Consider the following 21,606-nt stretch of genomic DNA (forward strand, 5'->3'; position numbering starts at 1 on the left):
CACTACTCCACAAAGCTGACCTCAACAATATTTTTTTAATTATGAAACAGTCCGTACTTTCATTATCATAATATACAAGACTTAGGGTCCTTATAAACCAAGGAGAGTTTACATGAAGTAATTCTCAAGAATTTCCCTTAAAATTACGTATTTTATAATCATATTATTCTCATTTTTATTTTGAATTATACTCTCTAAACTTTAAAAATAATTTGAAGAGGATGGCTCTGTGGTACAGATAGTTAAAGCCCTGGCCTACAATGTCAGCATCCTGTATGAGTGCCAGTCTTGTCCCAGTTGCTGCACTTCAGATCCAGCTACCTGCTAATGCACCTGGGAAAGCAGCAGAGGATGGTTCAAGTTCTTGAGCCCCTGCACCCACATCAGAAATCTAGAAGAAGCTCCTGGTCTCTGGCTTCTGGCTTCATCTGGCCTATCTCTGGCCATTGTTGCCATTTGAGGAGTGAACTAACAGATGGAAGGCCACTCTCTTTGCCTCTACTCTTTGTGTAACTCTGTCTTTCAAATAAATAAAATAAATCTTCAAAAAAAATTAAGTGAACATCATTTTAGGTATATATTATCTAAAAATTTCAATATAAAATGTGTGAATCACAATGGCAAATGATTGAATACTACATCAGTTGAGAAGCCCTGAGACTATAGTCTTTACATTTTTTTTTTTTTTTTGACAGGCAGAGTGGACAGTGAGAGAGAGAGACAGAGAGAAAGGTCTTCCTTTGCCGTTGGTTCACCCTCCAATGGCCGCCGCGGCGCTGATCTGATGGCAGGAGCCAGGAGCCAGGTGCTTTTCCTGGTCTCCCATGCAGGTGCAGGGCCCAAGCACCTGGGCCATCCTCCGCTGCACTCCGTGGCCACAGCAGAGAGCTGGCCTGGAAGAGGGGCAACCGGGACAGAATCCGGCGCCCCAACCGGGACTAGAACCCGGTGTGCCGGCGCTGCTAGGCGGAGGATTAGCCTAGTGAGCCGCGGCGCCGGCCCAGTCTTTACATATTTTTAATCAACATTCTACGTTTAACAGCTAAACGTACAGCAATCATTTACATTTGATTTGCTTCTATAACTGATATATTATTATTCATTGGCAAAACTATTATCTGCATATTTAACTCATATATACTTTTCTGGGATTGGCATTGAGGACTAGCAAGTTAAACCACTATCTGTGATAACAGCAAATCATTTGGAGAGGTGTTTTTGATCATAGCTACTCTGTTTCATATCCAGCTCCCTTCTATTACACCTTGGTCAAAGACTACAAAAAATATAAAGAAGGAGAAGATCCCAGTCAATAAAATAGGAGATGAAAAAGAAAATGTAACAGATACTGCATAAATAAAAAGAATCATCAGAAATTACTACAAAGAACTATATGACAACAAATTGGGAAACAGAAAAACGGATAGGTTCGTAGACAAACACAACCTACCAAAATTGAGTCATGAGAACATAGAAAATCTAAATTGGCTAATTACCACGACAGAAATTGATCAACAATAAAGACCCACCCAACAAAGAAAAACCAATGACTGGATGGCTTCTTTGCTGAATTCTAGCAGATGTATAAAGAAGAATTAGTTACAATTCTTCTCAAGCTATTCAAAATAATTAGAGGGAAGGAATCCTCCCTAACACCTTTTATGAATCCTGCATCACCTTAATTCCTAAACCTGAAAAAGATACAGTAGAGAGGGCCAGTGCCACGGCTCAATAGGCTAAATCCTCCGCCTAGAGGCGCCAGCACACCACGTTCTAGTCCCAGTCGGGGTGCCGGATTCTGTCCCGGTTGCCCCTCTTCCAGGCCAGCTCTCTGCTGTGGCCAGGGAGTGCAGTGGAGGATGGCCCAAGTCCTTGGGCCCTGCACCCTACGGCAGACCAGGATAAGTACCTGTCTCCTGCCATTGGATCAGTGTGGTGTGCCGGCTGCAGCGAACTGGCTGCCGGTGGGTGAACCAACAGCAAAAGAAGACCTTTTTCTCTGTCTCTCTCTCTCACTGTCCACTCTGCCTATCAAAAAAATTTTTAAAAAAATTAAAAAATTTAAAAAAGTATTTTAAAAAAAGGATACAGTAGAGAAAGAGAACTTTTTTTTTTTTTTTTGGAAAGGCAGAGTGGACAGAGAGAGAGACAGAGAGAAAGGTCTTACTTTGCCATTGGTTCACACTCCAATGGCTGCCATGGTGGCCCACTGTGACCAGCGCATTGGGCTGATCCGAAGCCAGGAGCCCAGTGTTTCTCCTGGTCTCCCATGGGGTGCAGGACTGAAAGACTTGGGCCATCCTCCACTGCACTCCCGGGCCATAGCAGAGAGCTGGACTGGAAGAGGGGCAACTGGGACAGAATCCCGCACCCCGACCAGGACTAGAACCTGGTATGCTGGTGCTGCAGGCAGAGGATTCGCCTATTGAGCTGTGGTGCTGGCTCTGAGAAAGAGAACTATAGACCAATATCCCTGATAAACATAGATGCAGAAATCCTCAACGATATATTAGCTAATCGAATCCAACAGCATATCAGAGAGATCATTCACCCAGACAATATGGGATTTATCCCAGGTTTCAGGGATGGTTCATCATTCACAAATCAATAAATGTGATACATTACATTAACAAACTGAAGGCTGGTGCCGCGGCTCAATAGGGTAATCCTCCGCCTTACGGCGCCGGCACACCGGGTTCTAGTCCCGGTCGGGGCGCCGGATTTTGTCCCGGTTACTCCTCTTCTGGTCCAGCTCTCTGCTGTGACCCAGGAGTGCAGTGGAGGATGGCCCAAATGCTTGGGCCCTGCACCGCATGGGAGACCAGGATGGGCAGCTGGGTCCTGGCTTTGGATCAGTGTAGCGCGCCAGCCACGGCAGCCATTGGAGGGTGAACCAATGGCAAAGGAAGACATTTATCTCTGTCTCTCTCTCTCTCACTGTCCACTCTGCCTATCAAAAAATTTAAGAAAACCTGAAAAACAAAAAGTATGCAATTATTTCAACAGATGTAGAGAAAACAACTGATAAAATATGACATCCTTTCATGATGAAAATCATAAGCAAATTGCATATAGAAGGCAATTTATGAGAAACCACAGCCAACATCCTTTTGAATGGATAAAAGCTGGAAGCATTCCCCCTAAGTTCTGTAACTAGATAAGGATGCCCACTTTCATCATCGTTATTAAATATAGTCCTAGAAGTTTTAACCAGAGCCATTAGACAAGAAAAAGAACTCAAAGAGATATGAATTGGAAAGGGGGAAATCAAACTATGCCTACTTGCAGATGATATTATTCTGTATATAGGCGAACCAAAACTCCACTGAGAGACTATTGGAACTCATAACAGAGCTTGCTAAAGTGGTAGGATGTAAAATCAACACAGAAAAATTAATAGCCTTTGTTATTCTCAGATAATACCAAGGCTGAGAAAGAACTTTTAAGATAAGTCCCATCCACAATGAGTTCAAAAATATTAAATATCATTAAATAAATTTAACCAATGACATCAATGATCTCTATGACGAAAATTACAAACCACCAAAGAAAGAAATTGAAGACATAAAAAATTGAAAAATCTTCCATGTTCATAGATTGGAATAATCAACATCATCCAAATGTCCATACTACCAAAAGCAATTTACAGATTCAATGTAATCCCAATTAAAATGGCAACAGCATTCTTAGCAGATCTAGGAAAAAAATGATACTAAAATTCATATGGAAACAAAAGAGACCCTGAATAGCTAAAGTAATCTTATACAACAAAAACAAAGTCTGGTACTGGCAAAAAAATAGACATGTAGACCAATGTGCACAATAAAAACACCAGAAATCAGTCCACACATTTACAAACAGCTAATCTTTGAGAAAAGAACTAGAACCAATCCCTGTAGACTTGGCAGTGTTTTCAACAAATTGTGCCTGGAAAATTGGATCTCCATGCACAGAAGTGTGAAAAAATACCCCCACCGTATGCCTTCTACAAAAATCTACTCCAAATGTTTCAAGGATCTAAATCAATCTATGATCTGATACCATCAAATTACAAAAGGAAAACATTGAGGAAACTCTACAAGACATTGACATAGGCAAAGACTTCTTAGAGAAGATCCCAGAAGCACAGGTCATAAACTGAAAATAGACAAATATGATTACATCAAGCTAAGAAGCATCTGCACTGCAAAGGAAACACTCAACAAAGTGAAGAGGCAACCTACAGAATGGAAAAAAAAAGTATTTGCAAACTATACAACTGATAAAGGATTAATATCCAGAATCTATATAGAACTTAAGAAATCTAACAACAAAATAAACAATCCAGTTAAGAAATAGGTTAAGAATATAAGCAGACATTTTTCAAAGAATGAAATATAAATGACCAATAGACACATGAAATGCTCAGGATCAGTAATCATCAGGGAAATGCAAATCAAATCCACATGAGGCTTTTTCTCATCAGTTAGAATGGTTCTCATCCAAATATCAAAAAGGTATAAATGCTGGTAAGGATGTGGGAAAATGGCACCCTAATCTGTTGGTGGGAATATAAAGTCTCACAACATGGAAGACAGAATGGAGATTCCTCAGAGATCTGAAAATAGAACTACCATTTGACCCAGCAACCCAATTCCTGGAAATTTACCCTAACAAAATGAAATCATATGAAAGAGTTATCTATACCCCCATGTTTATTACAACTTAATTCACAATAGCTTCGATATGGGATCAGCTCAGATGCCCATCAACTGATGACTGGGATAAAGGAAATGTGGGATATACATATACTATAGAATGGTACTGAGCCATAAAAAAGAATGAAATCTTGTCTTTCGCAACAAAATGGATGAAACTGGAAATGGTTATGCTTAGTGAAATAAAACATTCCCAAAAAGACAAATACCATATATTATCCCTGATTTTTAGTAACTAATATACAGAGTACATAAAAGCAATATGTGAGTGAAAATGACATTTTGAGATTTGATTGTTATTGCATTTGTCTGTACTCTTGAGGAACTGTGCTTTTTCTACTTACTATTTGTTGAGTTCTTTAATTAGTGGAGGGTTAAACCTGTGATTATGAAATAAACTGAATGTACGTCATTGTAAAAATTAAAACAAAAAGTAGGAAAGGAAGGAAGGTGGAACTATAGGCAGTAGGGAGTATAGGGTTGGAAGTATCACTATGCTCTTAAATCTCTATATACGAAATACATAAAATTTTTCACCTTATATACGTTTTAAAAATTTTGTAGAAAATAAAAAAAATTGTTTTTCTTAAGATAGATAATTCCTGGTGTATTTGAGACTCTCTCAGTTATCTGCTGCTATGCAACACACCACTCCAAAGCTTACACAACCTCAGTTTATTATTTTTTGCAATTCTGTGGCTTGCCTTAGCAATTTTTTTCTGCTGTTCCCAATTTCACTCACATGTGTAGTAGCATTTAACTGTGAAGTCAGCCATTGCTAACATCAGCTGGGGTAACTGAGTCAGTCTGTCTCCCCAGGTAGTCTTTCATCTTGAAAAGGTTCTCCTATTTACTTAGGATCCTGAGGATCTCAAGGTTCCAAAAGGGAGAGAAATCCTGTTATTTGTGAGGTCCAGTAAAAATGAAATCATTGTTTTTTCATGCAAAAAATTGGGTTTAAATAGAGTGACAGCAGATCATTAAACCAAGTGCAGACCCCTCTAAGGATGTGTCACCCTCAAATTGTAGAGTTCATATATTTAAAACAGCATCCCTAGATAAGGACAATAGGTGAAGCTGCAAATTATCCTGGAGTCCTGGATCTTAAATCACACAGCTTAACATTACCCATATTCTATTGGCCAACAAGAATCCCAAGCTCAGTCCAGACTCAAAGGAGTGAACCAGGATAAGAATAATCTATGATTTTTTTCATTTTACCATAAGAGATGTTTGATTTCTAGTCTTTTTTTTTTGGACAGGCAGAGTGGACAGTAGAGAGAGAGAGAGACAGAGAGGAAAGTCTTCCTTTTTCTGTTGGTTCACCCCCCAATGGCTGCAGCGGCCAGCGTGCTGCAGCTGGCGCACCGCGCTGATCCGAAGCCAGGAGCCAGGTGCTTCTCCTGGTCTCCCATGCGGGTGCAGGGCCCAAGGACTTGGGCCATCCTCCACTGTACTCCCGGGCCACAACAGAGAGCTGGACTGGGAGAGAGGCAACCAGGACAAAATCCACTGCCCTGACCGGGACTAGAACCCGGGGTGCTGGCGCCGCAGGCGGAGGATTAGCCTATTGAGCCACGGCACCGGCCTCTAGTCTTTCTTATGTCATCTAGCTACCCTCAACATTGCCTCCATTTCAAAAAAAGGTAACTAATAAAACTATTTAAAATTGAATTCTACTTGATTGCATTTCCAAATCTGTTTACTTAATTAGCAAAATCTTGATTAACTGTTAGGAGAAACTAGTAAATAAAGAAAACCATAAAAATATCTGCAGATTGAAAAGAAAAAAATATGTTAGGAAGAGAAGGATCTAAAATAGCTCATTAGCTTGTATTATTGGATTACCTAAAGATGACATCCAGATTACTTACTATGAACAAATGTGGCTGGGTGAGTGTGTGTGAAGTTATTCCATTTCAATAAAGCAGGACCATGAAATACCCAGATCCGTATAAGCCCCTGTAAAGCACAGTTCATGTAAGAACTATCCTCCAAATGTACAAAACAGCCTAGGATATCAAGAGGCATTTCTGACCTGGAATTAAAGGTGTCAAGTTTGCTTCAAAGGGAATAGACAAGACTTTGCAAACCCAAATCTTTAAATCTTAAAAAAAAAAAAAAAAAGTGTGTGTGCTGTTATTTTCACCATGGACCACAAATGTCCTACAGCAGATGTGCTAATAAGGTCATTCAGCTCTGATTACCAACAAAAGGCTTGTTTACAAATTTGAAAGATTGTCCCACTACTGTATTTCTGATTTATTAACTTCTCTTTAAATGCAAGCTTATCTCTAAAAAAGTCTGCATCCCAATTTTCTCCATGAATTCTAATCTTTCAGTGGCACTCTATTATAATTTTTCTGTGTTCTCAAATTTCCATTGTCTTCTGTTTATGATACCTGAAAACATGTAGGAAGGTAGATGTTTTCCACCCTAATAACTGCTACCTCCTTTTATTTGTACAAGATGACAATAGTTTGATGAAAAGAAATGGACACAGCATATTTTGCTATAAGCTGTGAGAATTGTAGGCAATCTGTTGGTGCTGTGACTAGAGGGAGTAAAGAAGTTTGCTAACAGATCTGCTGAAGATTCGCTGGTGTCTTCCAATAGTAGCTCTGGGTTTTTGTTGTTTTTGCAGTTTTTCCACTTGAGAAAGACACAATGAAAGAGCAAGGGAAGCTTCTGTCTGTTTCCAACTTCAGAGTAATGGAGAGCTTGACTCATTCTGCTGAGAGTGCACCAACGAGCAAAAAATCCGTTACTAGATGGGAGCAAAGAACCCAGGAGATGCCAGATTGCCAGAAGTGTGGCTCTCACACGCACTGACAGCAGGCATGAGACAGGGTCCCCTGCAGTGCAGACAGAAGGACTCTTTCCCTGCCTTGCACTGATCATGACTGAGGCCAAGGACAGTTAGCAGACTGGGTTTCGTGGGAATTTTCAGCTTTCCAGATGCTACTCACTGCTGCCAGGCTGCATTAGGTTAATTAAACCTCTTCCTACAACATTGTTGCTACAAAAGGGGTCTGCCAATGTCCAGCAAAGTGTGTGCTCCCAGAAAGCCGGAGCAGGGCTTCTGCCAAGGGATGAGGGGAAGCCCAAATACAGACAGCCAGGCTTCTTATTGGAAAAGTGCACTCAAAACAGAATGAACTGGTTTCTCTACTTTCAAATGAAACGATGAGCTCAGTCCTGAAAAACCATTGGTGTAGTGTGTACCCTGGAGCCCGATTTACTTGTTAGCATTGTCTCCAATGAACCCATGGGTCTCTCACAGGTGACTCCAGTAGGAAGGGTAATGAGTGCTTTTCCTTTCAGGGCCACACTGATTTTATGTTACCCCCAGCAGATGGTGGTTTTGACCTGGGAGGAAAGATCCCATCCTTATCAAACAATGACTCATTTCTATGACTGCCGACAGATGACAATAACGCTAGGTATAGGCAGACAGATTTATATGTAGGAGAGGGGGAGGGAGAGAGAGAGGGTAAGGAAAGAGGGAGGGAAAGAGAGAGAGAGTGAGAGCAAGCAAGTTTTGGCTTATAACTGTGTTTTTATATACAGGGAACAAATTTCATGTACTTCCTATATACAGTTTCAAAAACATAATTGTATTCTTATAAGGATGAATGAAATAAACTAGTGAACATAAATCATGGCAGTAGGTCAGAGGTGATAAAGAAAATGGGAGAAAAGAAACAATAAAACAGAAACAAAAAGACAAAAAAGAAATTTTTCCAAAGTTATCAGTATGTATATTATCAACTTTAAATATATTTTTCTAAGATTATATGTTCATATATACTTAATGAAAAAAATTAAAGTAACTTGGCCGGCGCTGTAGCTCACTTGGCTAATCCTCTGCCTGTGGCGCTAGCACGCCGAGTTCTAGTCCTGGTTGGGGCGCCAGTCCTGTCCCGATTGCTCCTCTTCCAGTCCAGCTCTCTGCTGTGGCCCGGGAAGGCAGTGGAGGATGGCCCAAGTGCTTGGGCCCTGCACCCGCACGGGAAACCAGGAGGCCGCACATGGCTCCTGGCTTTGGATCGGTGCAGAGCGCTGGCCATGTGGGGGTGAACCAACGGCAAAAGGAAGACCTTTCTCTCTGTCTCTCTCTCTCACTAACTCTGCCTGTCAAAAAATAAATAAATAAAATAAAAAAAAAACAAAGTAACTCATGTCATTTGAAAACTCATATAGCTTGAAATTTTGGTTCTTAAAGGATAAAGTTACTTTGATGCTCCTTTCATGTTAATTCCTGTGCAAATATATATCTCAATAGCCATTAATAGTCAAGACATGTTGATTGGGCCATCTAAATGTCAAGCATCATTGAATTTGTGGGTTCCAACAGACTCCATCCTCAGTTCTCCTATTAATATGTCGTAAAAGCAATGGAGCAGTGTGAGGTAATATGCCCTGTGAACAGGAGGCCTTGCGTGGTGGAATCAACTCTCCCAAATAATACCACTGCAATGGTGTTGGGGATCACTTTCACAGTATGGCAGAAACAAGAAATTGAACATTTGTCCATAGTGTCAATATGGAAGATGAAAAATTTTCAATGTCCTGGACACACCACAAAACACACACACACACATTTATTTACATGTAAAATTGCTCTCCCAAATTATATAAATTGAACGTGAAACTTTCAAAGCATTACTTGATTCCCATAACTTTTAATTGTGTTAAAATATCCACTTTTGCATAAGGTAAAGCAGGACCACTTCACAGTAATTTAAAAATGTCAGAGGAAATGATTATTGCACTTTTGTACCTCCCTTGTTTTTATTTTCTCTGCAGTCTCTAGTGTGCAGCTGAAGGTGCAATGTGACTTTTGACTATTCTGTAAAAATTAGGTTGCTGTCAGGAGCCCAACACTAATGTCCTTTCACTAGCAAAGCTCCCAAGGAGATCAATCAGAGCTTTACTTCTGACCTAAGGAGAACGTGACCGGGTCCCATGGCAGAAGAAAATGTGGGCAAACACAGCAGCTGTTTGGTCATCATCGATTGCTCAAACACAGCTAGAAGCATTGGAGTCTGCTTAACTCCCACCAGGATGATGACTTTAGATTGAGGCTGCAGAGCATCAAGAAGAGATACCTAATTAGAAAAATCCTGGGTCCTTTTTATTTACTTCTGCACATATATATCAGTTATGTATTCTGCCAATCTAATAATGAAGATTAAATTCAGATACTTGCGTGGGTCTGGAAGGATAGGGGTGGAGATAGAGGGGACGATGGGAGTCAGAGCAGAGAGATAATGAGCCTTTGAGCAAATGAGAAATTACAAGAAGAGATGAAAAATAACTTTACCATGAATATTTTCCATTGGATCCATTATTTATTGCAATCAATACAGTAGAAAAAACTATAGCGTAACCTAGTGATTATTGCCTAAATCATCTGACAGATTATCCAGATCAACAAAATAAGCCTATATGATTTTAATTTCTCCTTGTAATATGCTATTACAAAATAAATCTATTTACAAAAATGTTTCAAGTGTAATATTTGAGTTATTGCTTTAGTTATAAATGAACATAACCAGGAACACCTCAATTATAATATATTCTAGAACTGAAACTGCTTTCTAATTATTAAGCTTTTTATCTCTTTATTTTGTTGCTTATGATACTTTATTACCTATGCATTACAGAAATTGCTATTTATTGATAATATTTTCTGTTGATATTTTCCTCTAAGGTTAAACCTTGGCTAAAATTACGATACTTAACTTTATGTTTTTTAGCTTTTTCGTGTGTAGTAGAAACAAAATCTACCTTCCTGAATGATTTTATGTGTATAGTGCATTATTGTTATTTAAAAGCATAATGTGGTATAGCAGCTCCCTAGAATGTATTTATCTTAGACAGGTGAATTTTATACCAGCTGATCATCAGTTACTCATCTCCTCAGCCCATAGCGACCATCATTCCACTCTGTGACTCAGAGTTTAACAGGTTTCGATACTTCGTAAGTGGAGCCATAGAGTACTTTTCCTACTGTGACCAATTTATTTCATTTATCATAATGTCCTCCAGCTTCATCCATGCCCTTTCATATTGTAAGATTTCCTTCTTTTATAAAGCTGAATTCTTTACAGAGGTTTAATGATAGAGCAATAGTAAAAATTACAACTGCTGAATACTAAATTGTGATGAACACTAACCAAAGATTAATGCAAGAACAAGGAAAATACTCTGGAGATTGTAAATTTCAGAGAATATATGAACTCTCTTGATTCTGGGTTGGTTCTTCAAACAATTTGTACTTTTGCTACATTTTGTGGTTTGCATCAGACTTATGATTTAAAATTTCTGTTGTCTTTGAGACTTGATTTAACTTATGATGAAAATAAAAAAAATAAAACATACTGGCTGAATATCTAATTCCAATATCATGTTGTTTTCTGTACTTTTATATGCCTTCTGGTTCTGATGGACATTCACCAGAGATGCAACTATGGGACTAAGAAGTACACACTAAATTTGGAATCACAAAACCTCAAATAAAGGGTAGACTTCAGCCTAGCACCTAAGACACCTGTACCCTGTATCAGAGTACCTGGATTCTCTCCTGAGCAATTAGGACTCAGGCTGCCTCTGTTGCTTATCAGAGTAACTGGACTCAATTCCCAACTCCAGCTCCTGGTTCCAGCTCCCTGCTACTACTGCGGTTCCTGGGAAGCAGTGTTAATGTCTTAAGTAAATGCATTCCTACTGCCCATGTGAGAGATCTGCATTGAGTTCTAGCTCTCAGCTTCAGCCTCAGCCCAGCCCTGCCCCTCAAGGGCTTTTAGGGAATGAACCAGATGGGAATGATTGGATGCTCTCTCTCTCCTTCCTTACCCCCTCTGCCTCTCAAAAAGGAAAGTAACTAAAGCATCTGAGCAGAAATTTTTCTTTTTCAGATTTATTTATTTATTGGAAAGGCAGAGATACTGAGATATAAAGAGAGAGAGAGAGAGAGATCTTCCATCTGCTGGTTCACTCCCTCAAGGGATACAACAGTCAGGGATAGGCTAAGCTGAGGCTAGCAGCTGGAATTCCATCCACCTTTCCCATATGGGTGGCAGGGCCCAAGGATTTGGGCCACCTTCCACTGCCTTCGCAGGAGCATTAGCAGGGAGGTAGATCAGAAGAGGGTAAGTTGGGTCTGACTCTGTGGTGCAGTAGGTTAATCCTCCACCTACAGCGCCGGCATCCCATATGTGCACCAGTTCTAGTCCTGGCTGCCCCTCTCCAATCCAGCTCTCTGCTATAGCCTGGGAAAGCAACAAAAGATGGCCAAAGCCCTTGGGCCCCTGTACCAGCATGGGAAATGGGGAAAAAGCACCTGGCTCCTGGCTTTGGACCTGCACAACTCTGGGCGTTGTGGCCATCTGTGGAGTGAAACAATGGAAGGAAGACCTTTCTCTCTGTTTCTCGCTCTCACTATCTGTAACTCTACCTCTCAAATAAATAAATAAAATCTTAAAAAAAAAAAGAGGAACAGCAGGAACTCCAACATATGTTCACGTAGGATGTTAGCATGTCAGGTGATATTTTAACCCACTGTACCACAATGTTAGCCCCTGAATAGACATTTTTCAAAAGAAGAAATACAAATGGACAGCGAACAAAAAAAATGCTCAGTATGACTAACTAGCTATCTGGGAAATGAAAATAAAAGTCACAATGAAGTATCATTTCCCCCCAGTTAGAATAGCTATTATCGAAAAGACAAAGTAGCAAATGGATGTGGAGAAAAGGAAACCCTAACACACTGTTGGTGGGAATGCAAATTAGTGAAACCATTGTGGATATGTCTCAAAAAACTAAAAAGAACTCCAGCATATGACCCAGCTATCCCACTTCTGGGAACATATCCAAAGGAAATTAACTCAACATATGAAAGAGATAATTACTCTCCGATGTTTCTCACACCCCGATTACCAATATCAAAGATATTGAATCAACCTAAAGGTCCATCAGCTGATGATTGAATAAAGAAAATGTGGTGTATATATAAATCTTGGTATATACAAATATATAAATCTATATAAGTAAACATATAAATATATATTATATATATAAATCTATAAAACAATTACCTACCATAAAAACTGAATGAAATTTCAACATTTGCAACCAAATGGTAGGAGCAAAAGAAACCAGACACAGAAAGACAGATCACACATGTTTTCTCTCATATGTGGAAGTTTTATATAAAATATACACATATATATATATTGTAAAAACTCTGTGGATGCTGCATTATTTGGTATACAAATATTTATAAATGTTGACTGCACTGAATCATGCCATTTACGTAATAATACAGGCTTCTCTCCTCACTTTATGATCCCGGTCATGGATCCCACAGTATGTAATATTACTCTCCATACTTTCAATAAAAAACAGTACTTATGTATTTGAATGTGACATTTCATATTAATTGAATATGCACAATGTTAAAAATTGCTAAATGTATGTGTGCTAATTGAACTCTTTTTCTCCTTACATTTCTGGATTGTTTGAAATATTTCAAAATATGAAAAAGCCGGGGGCCAACATTGTGTCATAGAGGATAAAGCTGCTGCCTCAGAAGCCAGCATCCCATTATAGGTGCTTGTCTATGTCCCAGCTGCAGCACTTCCAATTCAGCTCCCTCTCATGGCTTGGGAAAAGCAATAGAAGACGGTCCAAATGTTTGGATCCAGATAAAATCCTGGCTCCTGGCTATGTCCTGGTTCAGGCCTGTCTGTCTACCATTTGGGGAGTGAACCAGTTAATGGAAAATTTCTTTTTCTTTTTCTGTAGGTCTTTCAAATGCATAAACAAATCTCTAAAATACATAGTACGTATATATATATATGTGTGTGTGTGTGTGTGTATGTGTTTGTGTGTATATATATATATATATATAAAACCAAACAACATATAAAAATAAAAGAAAATCGCAGTTTGAAATTTGAGTTTGTTAACTTCACTGACATTGTTCACTTACTACTAATAGGATCTGGGGGATTACTCAAGCTGCACTGGCAACCACTCCTATATTGACAGTTGTTTCTCCAAAGATTTTAAACTACTAACAACTGATATATACAACATGAATAAATCTCAAAATTATATATGAACAAAAAAGGTAGACACAAAGAATGCAATTTATAAGAAGGTAAAGAACAGATGGCAGCAATCCTTGGTGATAGAACTTAGAGGAGCGTTACCAAGGGTTGGGGTGAACAAGGTGAACAAGGTGAGGGCAGAGTTAAGAATGACTGAGAGAGGATGTGAAGAAATCTGGTAGTGCTGTGTTTAATATCTTGGTCTTGGTGTGTTCACATGGTATACATGTTAAAAATCATCGTGCTGTACTTAAGTTCTGTGCATTTTACTTTAAATAAATTTTATCCTAATAAAATCCTATTAAAATCATGGAAAAGAGGAGGGAAAGAAAAATGCAGAAAAGCCTAAAAATAACATAAGACCCACATTCCCAAGAAGACAGAACATCAAAACTGCACTTCCAAGTCTTTCGGTCCCTCAGCTCATGAAAAATGTTGAACTACAAACTAAGCCCAGGAGATCCAGGAGACAGAGTATCCTCACTGACATGCTGTTTCCAGGGCATGAGCCAGCTTCCCCTTCTGGGAATGAAAATAAAATTTTGGTAGCTCCAGAATATCCTCATCAGAAAGGATTCTTTCTTGAAAATGATGAATCCAAGTTCTTTCCAATTGTTTTCACGACTCCTTTAAAAGGCTAAATTCTATAGAAGGCATCCTAGAAATTCATCAAATAGATAAACACATGCTCTTTTTGAAGATAGTCCTTCTATGAATCTATGAGTATAGTTTACAAAAACAAATCACAATTTCTAATTCTATTTCAAGTCCTTGAAATATGCTAATCTGTAATTGTCCATATTTATCATATAATGTATTATATGTTATTATATATTATTTTGTATTCAAATTCTGAAAGACCTCAATCTCTTCTGCCTCAGGCATACACATAGACGGTGTTACTGGAAAATACCTCATTGGAGAAAGGGCACGCCAAATGCAAGTACTTGGGGAGATTAAGTTCTGAACTGGAATATATTATTCATTAATAATCACGTGAAATGAATATGAGGTGTCCAGGACATCTCTATGTCATTTCAGGATTTTTCTCTCCATTAAGATACTCATATAGTAATATAAACAAGGATATTGTATTTTATTAGTTTGCATTTTAATATGACATTTATATTCCATTTTCTATTTCACTAGTTGTCATGTATATTCCTATTGTTTTTCACATTCCACTTTTGCCAACAGTGTTTTCCTTAATAAGGTTTTTTTATAAAGTCAATTCTAAAATGTTTTGATGTTCTATATAATCAATTTTCCACAGCTCTGTAACGATTGCTTCATAACCTTCTATCGTTGGTTTTATTGCCTTTGTTTTCATTTATAAAACTATTAACAGAATTGAAAATATAAATGAAAGCGTGGAGTTTTCCATAACACTGCAAGGATTTAAAATTTTTGAAGTATAGTTTATAAAAGCATTACAGTAGAAAGTTAAAGAATGGCAACTTTCTGATGGAGTATTTTTTTTTGGTAATACAAAGTTGTAAATGGTTTCTTGAATCACCTGAGTGATCACGATTTGGGTTATAGGCAAGTTACTAACTCTCCCAGCGTTGGCATTGTCCACTGTTATTAAGGCAATATACCTATGTGTTTAAATGGATTCCTAAATTATCTATACATTGAGGGAAAGCAAATCAAGAAATAACACTGATGCTTGGTATTTAAGTAGTTTATTTTACTAAAAGACCACAAATACAAAACAAGTTGTGTATACAGTTCATTATTGAAATTTTTTATTAATGTCCTCAGCGATAGGTCATCACTGAACAACCCCCCCCCCCAACACACACACTCACAAATGAAATATAGGTACAATAAAAGTCTGGAACCTACTATGCTATGAGAAAGATATTTATTAAGGGCAAAACTATTCCTTGAACACTCAGTATCCAGAATTATACCTTTGGGTGTAAGAGCCCAAGCCATTGGTCATCAATCCTATTATTCTCTATATATGTTTTATATAACAAATATTTTCATAGTGTCACTTTCATTCCCCTAACATAAAATTCATAGATATCATGACTTAACAGTACACAGTATTAAAAATATATAGGATGTCTTACCTGTAATATGAAGAACAAAATTAATTTATTTATAATTCTATACATGTATATATAAATGTCTAGGTATTACTATGCTAGTAACCACACTCTAAGAGGTAGATGCTTGTACTGTAAGCATCATCACTGTGAATGTTACAGATTCAAGACAGTAAATTGTTTCATCTTGTGGTATTGTTGCTTCAAAACCCAATAAATACAGTGTCAATATTAATATTGTTTTAGAAATGAGAAACACCTCTTGATAAAATTCTTTACAAAATCAAATAAAATATTTCCTCAGTTTGCATTTTATTTGCATTTCTGGTAAAATCAGTAGATCTGAAATGAGTTACAAAAGTGAGTGATTTTATTAAACTCGGTTATTTATAATGGGTTTTTCACTCACATAGATACTCAGTGGAGCATTAGAAAGTCGGGCAGTGATTGTATAGAGCTTTCCTACACAGCTTGAGCTTGTAGCCCTGTCAGTTGCCTGCTGAATGACCACAGTGCCTCTCCACTTGTCCTGACAGCCAGCCACTGCACACATTACCCAACTGGGGTCCAAGGGATAAGCCAGTTGAGAATGATTCCTCTAAAACAACTGCACTTTATCAATTTATCTCTGTGTTAGTCTTTTCTCCATTGCTGTAACTAAATGCCACAGTCCAGGTAATTTATAGAGAATAGACATTTCTTTCCCACACTTCCAGCCGCTGGGAGGTCCTAGGCCAAGTGGCCGTGTTTGGGGAGAGCCTTCTTTCTGGTGACGATTCTTCGCAGTCCCAGGGCCACACAGGGCATCACAAGGGGAGACAGAGCAGTGGATGAAAGACATCATCTAATTGCAATTACCTGCCTAAACCCTCTATCCAAGGGCCACTGACATATTACTTGCAAGATTTCATTCTTTCTCTCTCTCTTTCTTTCTTTCTTTTCTTTTTTTTTTTTTTTTTTTTTTTTTTTTTGACAGGCAAAGTGGACAGTGAGAGAGACAGAGATAAAGGTCTTCCTTTGCCGTTGGTTCACCCTCCAATGGCCGCCGCAGCCGGCGCACCGCGCTGATCCGATGGCAGGAGCCAGGTGCTTGTCCTGGTCTCCCATGGGGTGCAGGGCCCAAGTACTTGGGCCATCCTCCACTGCACTCCCTGGCCACAGCAGAGAGCTGGCCTGGAAGAAGGGCAACCGGGACAGAATCCGGCGCCCCGACCAGGACTAGAACCCGGTGTGCCGGCGCTGCAAGGCAGAGGATTAGCCTAGTGAGCCATGGCGCTGGCCGAGCATTTCATTCTTAATACATGAAATCTGACAGACACATTTACACCGTAGCAGTAACTATGGCCAAAACATTGTTCGAAACAACTGCCACACTGAGCTTCACTTCCTGCAGAAGAGAATCCATGTGCTTCTCTTTCCTCCCTTGCTTTAGACTGAGAACCTTGGGGACTCTGGAGCAAAGAGGCTCCCGTAGTGCTGACTACTGCTAAGCACACACTCTGGGGCCAATCATGGCTTGTGTTTTCATTTCTTCAGACGACAACTAGCCGTGTAGGGAGTTTCTGGGTTTAGGTTTAATCACAAAACATGAATCTTGATATATTCTTACTCCCATTAGCTGTGTAACTTCAATAAAAAGAGCTAACACTAAAAGGGGCGATAGACTAGTGTGTCAGACCCTGCTGTTGCTCTCAGCCCTCTAAGGATCATATTAGTATCATTCCCATTTTATACATTAGAAAATTGAGGCGTGCCTTAATCTCAAAGGACAATGGTAACATAGGATTGGAAACTCAGCAGTCTGGTGCCACAGTCATGTGTTTGATGTTTTCTCTTTCTAGTACACTTGAGGAAAAGGACTGAAAAAGATAGTTATAAACTGGTCATTTGTCTAAAACTGCATTAGACAGTTTAGTCACTCCCTTCTTCGCAACAGCTTCCTCCTCAAGTTACTATTGTCCCAACATAATAACAGCATATCTGGATCTCTGAGCACATGCATCCTATGGCGATCACCCTCAGCTTGCTGGTCCTAGGAACAGCTCTGACTTACGCTTATGGGGAATTCTGGAGTATGCATTGGCACATTGTATTTCCACTCATATATCTTGTCCCGCTACTTTTTGAGCTTTTCTTAAATTGGCCAATGAAAACTTTCATTTTCCTGTTGTACTCCAGCATGGTGAATTTAAAGGTATTTGGGAAGTCTAGAAATATCATGGATCAGAAATTATAATGGTCTAGTTATAAGTTCTATACACATAGTGTATTTATATTAGGTATTTCTTTACTTCTGTTTGAGTCCTAACAAATGCTCACTACTACTATTTTTATTGTTAAAATTAATGGATAACTGAATTATATGTGATAATTTATTTTAAAAAATAATTTGAATGTACTCATCCTGGCACTAGTACTCTGTTTACATTTTGAGGACAAATTCCTTTCACTACTAGCATTGTCAGATTTCTATGCTGGTCAAATCCTGTGGTCCTCTGGCAGATATGATCCAGTTTATCATGCCCCAAAGCTCTTTGAATTAAACACAACATCAAATTTTCTTTTAAATATTTATTTTCATATATATACAAAAGTTAAAGTTACAGAGAGAGGAGGAGAGACAGACAGAGAGAGAAGATCTTCCATCTGCTGGTTCACTCCACAAATGGCCACAATAGCTGGAGGTTGGCCTATGCAAAGCCAGGAGCCAAGAGCTTCTTCCGGGTCTCCCTTGTGGGTGCAGGGCCATCATCTGCTGCAGGGAACTGTCTTGGAAGTGGAACAGCCAGGACTTGAACCGGTGGCCATATGGGATGCTGGCACTGCAGGTGGCAGCTTTACTTGCTACATAACAGCGCCAGCCCCCACAACATCAAATTGTAATGGGAATGATTCCTTTAAATTACAAAGCTTTTTTTCATCATATTGGATAAGTGGTAACTTATTACATACTACAGCAGAAATCAAACTATTTAATAATCATGCTGCATTTAAAACACGGTTTTCCTATGACAATAAAATTCTTCTCATGGATAACAAAGCATTCTCCTAGTTTTAAAAAAAAAAATGAGGGGCTGGTGCTGTGGTGCAGTGGGTTAAGGCCCTGGCTTGAAACGCCGGCATCCCATATGAGTGCCAGTTCGAGACCTGACTGCTCTACTACTTCCAATCCAGCTCTCTGCTATGGCCTGGGAAAGCAGTAGAAGATGGCCCAGGGGCCCAAGTGGAAGTTGGAGACTGGAAGAAGTTCCTGGCTCCTGGCTTCGGAACAGCACAGCTCTGACTGCTATGGCCAATTGGGGAGTGAACCAGCGGGTGGAAGACCTCTCTCTCTCTCTGCCTCTCTTCTCTCTGTGTAACTCTGACTTTCAAAAAAAATAAATAAATCTAAAAAAATGAAAGAAGATGACATGCAAGAAGAACAAAATCTTAAGCTCAATATCTTAGTAAATTTTGCACTGCTACAACAGAATATCATGGGCTGGATAATTTATAATAAACAGAAATTACTTGACTCAGAGTTGTGATGTCTGGGAAGACTAAATAAGCACTTCTGGCGGAGAGTCTTGTGAACTACATCATAACATAGCGCCACACTAGGAGAGAGAGCCAAACTCATTTATGACAAACTCATTCTTGAGGACTTAAATCCACTCCCACAAAAATGATGTGAATCCATTTATTGGGTCAGAGCCCCAATGACCCAACACCCAACCATCTCTTAAAGGTCTCACACCTAAACCCTAGTGACTGAGATTAGGTTTCCAGCATGTGAACTTTGGGGGACACATTTTAATCACAGTGTTGTATATTCAAAACCCATTTCACTGATGAATGTAATTTTCTTATGGGAATGACAAAAAAAAGCATTTCAGAGTCTACAAGACATTCATTGTGCAATGATTTGAAATGACAAGTCCTTTCTAATACAAAATATGTATATAATACAGTAAAATGATGTGAATTTAGTATGTATAAATTTATTATAAAGAGCATTTTCCTAGAAAATGTGAAACAAACTTAGAAGTGTTATGCTTTAAGTACTATCATGCAGTGTATGAACAAATTGGACTACATCTTTCAGTAAAACGCCAAAGCAATATTTCCTCTACTTCTAGGTGTTACAAAGAACATGAAAGGTATTTTTTTTTATTTTTAAAGATTGTATTTATATTTGAGAAGTAGAGTTACAGACAGTGAGAGGGAGAGAGAAAGGTCTTCCTTTCTTTAGTTCACTCCCCAGTTGGCTGCAACGGCCAGAGCTGTGCCCATCTGAAGCCAGGAGCCGGGTGCTTCCTCCTGGGCTCCCACATGGGTGCAGGGGCCCAAGCACTTGGGCCATCTTTTACTGCTTTTCCAGACCATAGCAGGGAGCTGGATTGGAAGAGGGGCAGCCGGGACTAGAACCGGCACCCATATGGGATGCCAGTACCACAGGCGGAGGATTAACCTACTGTGCCAGGGCACCAGCCCCGTGAAGAGGCATTTTTCAAAGGATGAATTCAAATGGCCAACAGACACAGGAAAAAATGCTCAGGATCACTAGCCTTCAGGGAAATGTTGAGTAAAAACTACGATGAGGTTTCACCTTATTCCAGTTAGGATGGCTATCATTTAAAAATCAAAAACTATAAATGCTGGCAAGGATGTGCGGAAACGGTACCATAATACACTATTGGGGATGTAAACTAGTACGACCATTATGGAAGACAGTACAGAGCTCCCTCAGGGATCTGAAAATAGACCTCCCATATGATCCAGCCATCCCACTCCTGGGAATTTACCAAAGAAAATGAAATCAACATACAAAAGAGTTATCTGCAACTCTATGTTTATTGCAGCTCAATTCACAATAGCTAAGATATGGAATCAACCCAGATGTCCATCAGTTGAACACTGGATAAAGAAAATGTGGTATATATACACAATGGAATGCTACTCAGCTACAAAAAAGAATGAAATTCTGTCTTTTGCAAAAAAATTAATCAACTAGAAACCACATGCTTAGTGAAATAAGCCAGTCCCAAAAAGACAAATATCATATGTTTTCTCTGATATGTGACAGTTAATGTTGACTACAAAAAAAATGTATAGGAATGAAATAGACATTTTGTAATATGATTGTCATTTTTAGCTTTTATTTATACTCCTTTGGAACTGTGATCTTCCAAATTTTTCCTTATTAAATATTTTGATTATTGGCATATTAAGACTCTGAATACAGAGCACATTAAAATTATGTCTTTGCAAAAACTAATTAAGAGAGGGGTGGGAGAGAGGATATTGGGGGGATCAGGAAAGTGAGGGAAGTTGATTGTCATCTTGGAAAGTACCTATGGAATGCATGAAATCTGTTCTGCTTATATTAATAAACAAAATTTTAAGAAATAAAGATAAAGCCAAATTTTATAAGAAAAAGAAATACATCAAATCAACTATAAAGAATAATAAAAATTTTACTTCGGAACACATCCCAAAATAATTTACTGATAATAATTAATGAAAGTAAAAATGTAACATAATCTCCAAAATTAGTAAAATGAAAAATCATAACCCTATCCAAGAAAATAATGTAAAACCAAAAATTGAGTCTGAAATAGGTAATCTTAGAATAACATTCACAATAAAAGATCAGAATACCTAACCTGTTAGGAGATACTAGTGATTATTTACAATTGAAACAAATAAATAATATTTATTTATATCTGAAACAATATTTTAAAAGATTTC

General features: G+C 38.7%; 1 long non-coding RNA gene across 17 annotated transcripts in view; it reads left to right on the forward strand.

Moving 5' to 3' along the window:
- The window catches only part of LOC103350144 (uncharacterized), a 95,030-nt gene that overhangs the window by 41,084 nt on the left and 32,340 nt on the right, over positions 1–21,606 (forward strand). For 6 of the 17 annotated variants that reach the window (XR_016237248.1, XR_016237255.1, XR_016237262.1 and 3 more), the window contains one exon: positions 14,701–14,758. The exons of the other annotated variants lie outside the window; for them this stretch is intronic. This is a non-coding gene — a long non-coding RNA (uncharacterized LOC103350144). The remainder of the gene's footprint in view (positions 1–14,700; positions 14,759–21,606) is intronic. 17 annotated transcript variants of the gene reach the window in all.

The sequence above is a fragment of the Oryctolagus cuniculus genome, chromosome 7, assembly GCF_051225735.1.
Source record: "Oryctolagus cuniculus isolate XC-2025 breed Fujian yellow rabbit chromosome 7, ASM5122573v1, whole genome shotgun sequence".
Taxonomy (NCBI): Eukaryota; Metazoa; Chordata; class Mammalia; order Lagomorpha; family Leporidae; genus Oryctolagus; species Oryctolagus cuniculus.